Here is a 9,568-nt window from a genome sequence, read left to right on the forward strand (position 1 = left end):
CTTAATATCTAATCATGGCTTATTAATAAATTTATTTTAAGATAATTCAATATAAATATTTGATTATATATAATAAAATATTATTTTATTAGTTTGATTTTATTCCTATTCTAACCAAAAAAATTCTAACTTAATATTCATCTAATTATTTAATTTTTCAAATTTTGACTTGAGTCAATTTTAACATCCTAAAAATCCTTTTTTCAAACTAGCTGTTAAATATAGCCGTTAAAATTTTTAAGGGTCTCTACATTGGTTTCTCTATTTTTTTTCTTCAATAAAATGGGTAGCTTTTTCATTAATAAAACTGGAAATAGGATAGGTCCCATACATTCATGGAGAGAAATCTCTCAATATTGTTCAGCATTTTAACGAGAATAAGGACCCTATTGCTACCTGTGTTATTTACATACGAACTTTTTACATAGTTTATACTATAAACCTTCCAAAAGACTCCACCATACTCTATTGTTTGACAAAACATATATGTAAACTAGAAAAAGATAATTGCTACCTGCTACTTCCAGGGTCGACTTCTCCCAGAGCCTCGTCAAGAAACATGACTAGTTCTTCAACTCTGCCAACCCAAGGATCCAGGTCCTGAATTGCAGCGCCTGCGATACCTTCAGCATGAGGAACAAAGCCATCCCTGAATCTAAAGACTTCTTTCAACACACCCACAATGGCTGTATTGACTTTAACTTCAATGTTTTCAACCTTATGGCCAAGGTTCAAGACATCTGCGGTCAGACTTTCCATGGTTTTTTGAAGCAATTCCATGTCCTTACCAAGACTCGACAGTTGGGCATACAAGACTTCCATGTTTTCATTGATTTCTTTCACTATTTCCTTGATTACTCACTTGTAGGAGGTATTAACAATGTCCCCTATGTTCCCACTATGCCTAGACTCCGTCGCGTCACTGCCACTTCCATTACTTGTTGAGGCCATTTTCTTGGAAATTCTCCCCTGTACTAACAATATCCTTTGGTTTATCTACCACAACCAACTACTATAAATAATAGCCTGGTTCATCCCGACATTCCTTCCTATCTTATCCTCCATAAATGAGCATCGACTTTGCATCATGGTGAAACAACTACCATCCATCTCCATCACCGCTGAAACCTGCCTGGAGCGAATTGCAATGGTACCTACCCAACCCTCGAATGGAACCATATTAAATAACCATGAAAATGACCAAGGACTGAAATCCCACCTGTCATGGTTCATGGCCTCCGAACTCCCGCGATCACACCTGTGCATTAACTTCCTACCAACCACCCCTTCTCCCAATGCACTGCAAAAAGCCATCAGAATGTTGTCCATATTAACTGCTTGATTATGCTTCTGCAGACCCGTACTCTAGCTGTACTGCACCGGTCTTAGATTTTTATACCATATTATGGGATATGACATATTTCAAATGTGTTGTTGATACGTAAAGAGCCTTTCTCTAACTCCAACCTGACATTGGCTTATGCATCCGTCGCTTGGTTATTGGCACACTTTACATGGAAAATTTTAAAAATTTCAATCTTCTTTAAGAGATACATTATCCTTATAATGGTTGGGGACGGTTCTGTTTTGATGAGGTTCTCGTGCTTTGCAAGACTCAAACATTTTTGGATTATCATTATCGAGTCACTAACAATTATCAGGTTCCTGATACCCTTAGAGACACTGATTTTCAATCCTTGCCAAAGAGAGAGATTTTGCTTCATTGTTCGTGGCATTGTTGAGTCCTCATGCGAACTTTAATTCAGTCTTTTCTTCAAGGTTTACTAGCACCCCTCCCGCTCCAGCCTTCCTGAAATTGGTTTCTCTATTTAATCTAGTGCCATGATTTGATTTTCCATCTTGTCTTGATGATGAACCACACTGGATGGTTTGAAACTCGTTGATGAATTATCTCTAATGTGATATATCCAAAAATATTTCAACACATAAGGGTATTTTTGAGTGATTCCACTTGGATTAGAGTCTTAGTAAATCCTAATTAATAAGAAAATATGTCCCATCTCATTTTCATTTGATTTTCTTGGGCATTCGATAAGTTAACTTGAGAAATAACAATCCTGTAGCAATTTGTTTTCGACATCTTTCTTGCCCATATTCACTCCAAATTCACGGTAGAAGTATATTTACGCCGTAAGGCGTTTCCCTCTGAGATGAATTCCCCTAAATGTCTTTCTGTCATAATCTTAACCGTCAGATCTATTGTTAGATGATTGAACAATTATCTGCCCTCGAAAGAAAACATTAAAAAAATCAATTAAACCTAGCGCATCCGTCCGTATACCTTTTTGTGCACCAGCTTTTTCTGCATGAGGAGGAGGAGCGCCAGGCCAGGTTTCTTGCTTTTACTTTTTTTGTTTTTTGTTTTTAGGGTTATCTTTTTTTCCTGGTTTTCTGGTTTTTGGTCTTTTGAGTATTGTTTTCGTTTTGTTAATAAGATCTTTGTTAATCTTATCACATATTTCCTTACAGAAAATTGGGTTTATCTTTGAAGAAATTGCAGGGCTCATTAGATTGGAGAAGACTTCAAAATTGTAAATCTCTGTTCTCTACTTGTGCATTAAATTTTTCTGCAGGAGGAGGAGCGCTAGGCCAGGTTTCTTGCTTTTACTTTTTTGTTTTTTGTTTTTAGGGTTATCTATTTTTCCTAGTTTTCTGGTTTTTGGTCTTTTGAGTATTGTTTACATTTTGTTAATAAGATCTTTGTTAATCTTATCACATATTTCCTTACAGAAAATTGGGTTTATCTTTGAAGAAATTGCAGGGCTCATTAGATTGGAGAAGACTTCAAAATTGTAAATCTCTGTTCTCTACTTGTGCATTAACTTGTTATGAGTTATTTTCTTTGGTTTACTTTTAAAATATATGCTTTATTGGTTGCTTCCAATGAATGACAAAAAATTTGTCCACAGTTTGTGGGAATTGTATAAAATGGAAGCCTAGTGTGCTATATTGCATCTCAGATCCGTGTGTTGTTCTTCTTAATCTTCAACCTTTTTGAAGGCCTACCTCTCCTACGTATCATCCCTCTCTCCTAACTCTCACATGTACCAATCACAGTGTAATTCCCTGGGTTTATCATAACTCTCACATGTACCATTCACGGTGTGCTCTGCCTTCTCTTTAATCTTCTCCTTGAAATGAGAAAATTTTTGTGTGTCAGAAACTACCAAGTGCTCAGATTTCTCGATTTTATTATGTCCTCTCTCTTTGTATGATTGAAACTAATTTATTCAAAGCATTTGAGAGCTGGAATTATTCATGATACTTCATAAACTAGACGCCAGTAGCGAGCACGTCTTTTCAAAACCATCTGAACTTTTGACGATGGCAGGAATATTTCAAAAATGACAATTAGGAAAGGGTCAAAGAATTGGTCCTCTGCTGATAATCAAATTTTGAGATATTCCCAAATTATACAATTGACATAAATATACCAGTCAAAATCTTGATTCTCATATATGAACATTTTCTTTATAAATTCTGCCAAATAAGTTGTGAATACCACATTTCAACTCAATTTGAAATGAAAGGCTGAGAGGCTAGAGTTTACCTCTCTTTTCTATTACTTGCATCTCGCCAAATTGTATTGGCCTCGAAAATTGTTGTAGTCATCCCTTTGCTATCAAGTAAGATAGCTCTCATGCCAACTACGGGGTTACACACTGAAGCCTTAACAATTTTGACTCACTTGGTTCGTTGTGTTCACTGCCACTGTCTGTTCTTTTTCTATTATCAGAAATGAGATTGCATAACTTTTTTTTTATCGATTTTGAAGCCTCTCCTTAGAGTGCCAATGATTTAAAAATATTTTTTCATGTTGATATATTTTGTGCAACATTCTCATATGCAGAAAGCTGTCAGTGCAGAAAGTTACTACTAACAGTTTGACACTTTCCATGTTGATATATCTTGTGCAACATTCCCAAAAGCAGAAAGCTATTAAAGCAGAAAGTTACCACTAACTGCAAGAAAGTTAGAAGGCACGATCCCAAGTCTAGCTGCAAGAATTGGGCAGACTGATGGAGAAGGTGTTGGATACTACTGGACTTCTTGCTGAACATCTGAATTTGAAAGGAGTGTGATTTGGTAGGAGATTGATACAGCACGAGGTGACAATTTGGGGAAATTGTTGGTATTTTTTGCTTTCCTTCATCGAATAGGAACTGTACACCACCTTTCTGTTTAAAGATTCCTGGTCAGTGGTATGTTTTCATTGGATCAACTAATATAGTGCTTCCCGCTTCTTTCTTAAATCATTTGAATCCACCGGCACTTCTGATCACTTGCACTTCTTATACCATTGTATTGATGATGTAAAATATGTAAATAATTGTATAGCAAATTCAATGGAGTTGGCCTGTAGATGATCATAGTTCATTGTTTGTGATCGACTTGACTGGGGGTGGCCTCTATATACCTCTGTATCCTATGTTTCTTTATCAGCCCATAATAATAAAAGTTTATTACAAATGTGTGTGGTGCTTGTTTTTGCTATTGTTCTTTGTATTATGTTTGGCACTTTTTATGAAGTAACCGCGATGATGATACTTCAGGTATTTCATGGCAATGTTGATTTGCTCTGTCTGATTTATAAGATTTCTGTTGTTATTTCATTGGAGGTTGCTATGCACTGTATCATCTCCAAGTGCAGCCGAGGATAGTTAACAACAAATCGTGAACTCCTATGGAAAATGAGCTTTCAAAGGATCTAAAGAAAGTGAATTCTCAAGGAATTTATGTCTTATTTTTAAAACTAGGGTTTTAAGTATATCACAATGTTCTTTAAATTTCCTCAAGTCAATGGCAATGGTTGTTAGAGAGTTGTGGACTTACAGGAATGAAGAATAATGAATTTCAAGAAAATGTTGTGTTCAAAGATATCCTTACAGTGTTGAAGTACAAGTAGGCATTGCCTGACATAAAATGGATAACTAAATAATTTTAATGATAAGACAATCGGTATGGTTTATATATGGTTTAAAATTAAAAGTAACTCATCTAAAATAGGAAAAACAATCAACATTAATCATCTTAAATGCATTTGAATCTTCATCTCAGATACTTTGATTTGCAAAGCTTGGGGACCTATCTTAGATACTTTAACTTACAAAGCTTGGGGACCTATCTTAGATGCTTCGACTTGCATAACTTGGGGACCTTGGACGAATCTAACCAATTAGTAATTTGACCTTCCATTGTGAATCAACAATATCCATAAAAGGTCAAATTGTATGATGAAATTGATGTTTCAAAGCTCATTTGTCAACACAACTATCTGAAACTTTTTATAGTTGAAATTGTCTTACGTACACTCTACCATGATTGCAATTTTTTAAATCCAAAAAATAGTTCAAAGTTTCGTAAACTTGTCTTTTGTTAATGACTCTGCAAAAATATTAATGATGTGATCACTTATCTTGCAATAAATAAGATTCACAATATCTTTATTTTGTCAAATAATGGGCATGAAACCTCCACATACACTATCTTACTATGAGCAAGAAGATTCACAATATCTTTATTTTGTCAAATAATGGGCATGAAGACCCTAGGTCTCAAGGCTGCCTGTGATGGTTTATTTTTGGTGGCTCGGTCTAACATTACTTTATTTGTTGTCAATCCTCTCACTACCAAGTTCAAACGTTTGCCAAGGATACGTCCACATGCTAGAGGCTGTGATAAATTTTTCAAGTGTCTCATTGTTCATGGAACAGCTAAGCTGCAAGTTAGTAGAGATTCAGGGGATTATACAGTTTATTTGTTTGGTAATTGGCAGGACAAAAGGTATTTGATGTTGTGTAAACTTGTCTGCTTTTTGATCTGGATCTTTGTTGCTTTCAATCAGCTCTCTCTTGATCTCTGTAATTGTAATTTGAATATGCACTATACGGTTTTACTATCTCATCATTTTGGTTTCTTACAAGCGACTTGACTTTTCATAGGATCTTTGTTTTTTTTCAAATGTTTAATTCCTAATTTGATTTTGTTAAACCAGGTATAGGTGGTTTCAGATCACATCCCTAATGGGATTAACATTGAATCTAAATTAGGTTAAAGAAGATTTGGGGTATTTATTTCCGTTCTTCTCTTTTGTGATACAGGAGTACTACATCAGGCATACTGATGGTTGCCCTGTGTATTCAGAAGCAGAGAAGCAGCATGTGATTCAGTGTTTGGAGGCTACCATTAGACGAAGAACATCAGAGGTATGAGTCCAAGGATCAAATCCATGGGGGAAATTTATTCAAAACCCTAAGACTTGGGATTCCCGGTGCATTCAAATTTGATCCTTTTTAAATTTTAGTCAGTTTAGTGTGAGTTTTGTTGATGATATTTTATGAATTCAGGGTATGCGACTGGAACTCTGCACCAATGACCGTGTTGGGCTTCTGTCGGAGGTGACTCGCATATTTAGAGAAAATGGGATGTTAGTTACAAAAGCAGAGGTGTCAACGCGGGGTGATAAGGTAGCTGATGTGTTCTATGTGACTGATACAGCTGGAAACCACGTTGATGCCAAGACAGTAGAAGTTGTTCGCCAAGAAACTGGACTAACAAATTTTCAAGTAAAAGACAACTGTATGCATACAAAATCTCCTCCAAGGGAACCTGCCATCCAATTCTCCCTTGGTGATCTCTTCAAATCAAATTCAGAGTGTTTTCTCTATAGTCTTGGATTGATAAAATCCTATTCTTAGATGTTGTATTTTGGGCCTCTTGCAATGGAATTAAGTAATTTCCTTTGAAGGTTGTATCAGTATGTATGGACGATGGTTCTCTAAAAACCATCGTCGTTCATCTGTTTTCCACTGTGACAATTACCTTGCTAAAGACAGAAATTGGGTACAATAATGCCAAGATCTGGAAAGCACAATACCACTGGGATTTGCCAAATATGATTTGTTGATCATCGAACAGAAGACCAGAAATGGAGAAATATTCACCACACTGGCTGAACATGGCCCTGTCATTTGATGACCCAGGAATTGTGAAATTGACCTCATCATAGAGAAGTCTGTAAAATTGGTAGAACTAAAAGAAGACAGTGCTAATTACAGTGGTGGTAGGAGAAAGGAATTAAATCCACCTAATCTAGAATTGCTTATACAATTTGTACAAATTACAAGCTGATAAATAGTCTTTTTTCTACAGAATGACAACTCTTCAAATTACAGAGGTAAAGACCATTGATGAATCACAGTGTTAACATAGATTCTAGTGCTTGACATAGATTCTTAGCACTTCTTGGCCTTGTAGGAAGTAAAATACTCCTTTTAGCCACTGGAGTTTCCTTTGAAAGTAGAAGGCATGATCCAAAGTCTATTTGTAAGAATTGGGCAGACTGATGGAGAAGGTGTTGGATACTACTGGACTTCTTGCTGAACATCTGAATTTGAAAGGAGTGTGATTTGGTAGGAGATTGGTACAGCACGAGGTGACAATTTGGGGCAATTGCTGGTATTGTTTTCTTTCCTTCATCGAATAGGAACTGCACCCCACCTTTCTGTTTAGAGATTCCTAGTCAGTGGTATGTTTTCACTGGATCAGCTAATACAGTGCTTCCTCCTTTCTTAAATTATTTGAATCCACTGGCACTTCTGATCACTTGCACTTCTTATACCGTTGTATTGATGATGTAAAATATGTAAATAATTGTATAACAAATTCAATGGAGTTGGCCTGTGGATGATCATAGTTCATTGTTTGTGATCGACTTGATTGGGGTTGGCCTCTGTATAGCTCTGTATCCTCTGTTTCTTTATCAACCCATAATAATAAAAGTTTATTACAAATGTGTGTGGTGCTTGTTTTTACTATTGTTCTTTGTATTATGTTTGGCACTTTTTATGAAGTAATCGCGATGATGATACTTCGGGTATTTCGTGGCAATGTTGATTTGCTCTGTCTGATTTATAAGATTTATGTTGTTATTTCATGGGAGGTTGCTATGCGTTGTATCATCTCCAAGTGTAGCCGAGGATAGTTAACAACAAATCGTGAACTCCTATGGAAAATGAGCTTTCAAAGGATCTAAAGAAAGTGAATTCTCAAGGAATTTATGTCTTATTTTTAAAACTAGGGTTTTAAGTATATCACAATGTTATTTAAATGTCCTCAAGTCAATGGTAATGATTGTTAGGGAGCTGTGGACTTACAGGAATGAAGAATAATGAATTTCAAGAAAATTTTGTGTTCAAAGATATCATATCTTTACAGTGTTGAAGTACAAGTAAGAATTTCTTGACATAAAATGGATAACTAAATAATTTTAATGATAAGACAATCGGTATGATTTATATATGGCTTAAAATTAAATGTAACTCATCTAAAATAGGAAAAACAGTCAACGTTAATAATCTTAAATGCATTTGAATCTTCATCTCAGATACTTTGATTTGCAAAGCTTGGGGACCTATCTTAGATACTTTGACTTGCAAAGCTTGGGGACCTATCTTAGATACTTCGACTTGCATAACTTGGGGACCTTGGACGAATCTAACCAATTAGTTATTTGACCTTCCATTGTGAATCAACAATATCCATAAAAGGTCAAATTGTATGATGAAATTGATGTTTCAAAGCTCATTTGTCAACACAACTATCTGAAACTTTTTAGAGGTGAAATTGTCTTATGTACACTCTACCATGATTGCAATTTTTTAAATCCAAAACATAGTTCAAAGTTTCGTAAACTTGTCTTTTGTTAATGACTCTGCAAAAATATTAATGATGTGATCACTTATCTTGCAATAAATAAGATTCAAAATATCTTTATTTTGTCAAATAATGGGCATGAAGCCTCCACATACACTATTTTACTATGAACAAGAAGATTCACAATATCTTTATTTTGTCAAATAATGGGCATGAAGAGTCCACATACACTATTTTACTATGAACAAGAAGATTTTGTATTGCATAATACATTGAATCTATTGCTCAAATGAGAAGCCAACCTCATCCATTATGTGGATTCACATTGATTTTGTCAACATTAAATGCACCCTTATATTCAATTTTAGTGGTCAATAGTTCTGCCTGCTTCTTACAAGACCAAAGTAACTGACTAGTTTCATATTCTTAATGCAATACTTGATATTGTGCTAATATGTATCTTTCATAAACAACCCTTTTTGTGGCCTCTAAGCAACTCTCTTTCATATCCTACATGATTTTGTAGACCACACTAACATCAAATAATATATCAAATATGCTATGAATCAAGTAAATGAGGCTCCAGTAGTCTTCTTGTACTGAGTACCATTAATTTTCAAAGGCACACTCAGTCAATTTCTCTCTTGATTGATATGGTGCCAAAAATGGTTTATAGTGTTCCATCCTAAACATGTATAATGAATGGCGATTTATATTTAGGTAAATAAATATATTGTTATCCATTTGCAAAACTTGCTTCCATAAGGAAAAATACAACACACTCAGGTTTGTAATTGTAAATATCTCTATTTATTGTTTTTTCAAACCCAAAATTAGGTTGACACTACTTCAATTTATGATTAAGTCACCAACATGTAAGTATCATCGTTTG

The 9,568-nt window shown here is 35.1% G+C and overlaps 1 long non-coding RNA gene across 1 annotated transcript; it reads left to right on the forward strand.

Annotated features, from left to right (window-relative positions):
* The first annotated feature begins 2,430 nt into the window (after positions 1 to 2,430).
* LOC149150573 (uncharacterized) lies at positions 2,431 to 7,619 on the forward strand. Its single transcript, XR_016262547.1, has 4 exons — positions 2,431 to 2,614; positions 2,752 to 2,813; positions 6,123 to 6,227; positions 6,369 to 7,619. It is a non-coding gene; the product is annotated as an uncharacterized LOC149150573 (long non-coding RNA).
* Positions 7,620 to 9,568: the final 1,949 nt, after the last annotated feature.

Source organism: Pinus tabuliformis, chromosome 9, assembly GCF_031772625.1.
Source record: "Pinus tabuliformis cultivar Carrire ecotype Pingquan chromosome 9, CPIR1, whole genome shotgun sequence".
NCBI classification, from domain to species: domain Eukaryota; kingdom Viridiplantae; phylum Streptophyta; class Pinopsida; order Pinales; family Pinaceae; genus Pinus; species Pinus tabuliformis.